Here is a 206-nt window from a genome sequence, read left to right as displayed (position 1 = left end):
GCTCCATGTGTGAGTGGGTTTCTCCTGACAGTGTCCAGGGGGAGGTGGTGCTGTCTGGCAGATGCTGCGGTGCGCTAACGTTATTTCCTGCTGCTCCCTCCCTCCCTCTCCCTCTCCCTCTCCCTCTCCCTCCCTCTAATACAGAGCCTCTCCCTCTGTGTGTGTGCTGGCAGTGGCAGAGGTGAGTCGCCGCCGCTGTTCACTCG

The sequence above is a fragment of the Seriola dumerili genome, unplaced genomic scaffold, assembly GCF_002260705.1.
Source record: "Seriola dumerili isolate Sdu_G_001 unplaced genomic scaffold, Sdu_1.0 BDQW01000068.1, whole genome shotgun sequence".
Classification (NCBI taxonomy): domain Eukaryota; kingdom Metazoa; phylum Chordata; class Actinopteri; order Carangiformes; family Carangidae; genus Seriola; species Seriola dumerili.
Note: the sequence above shows the minus strand (reverse complement) of the source record.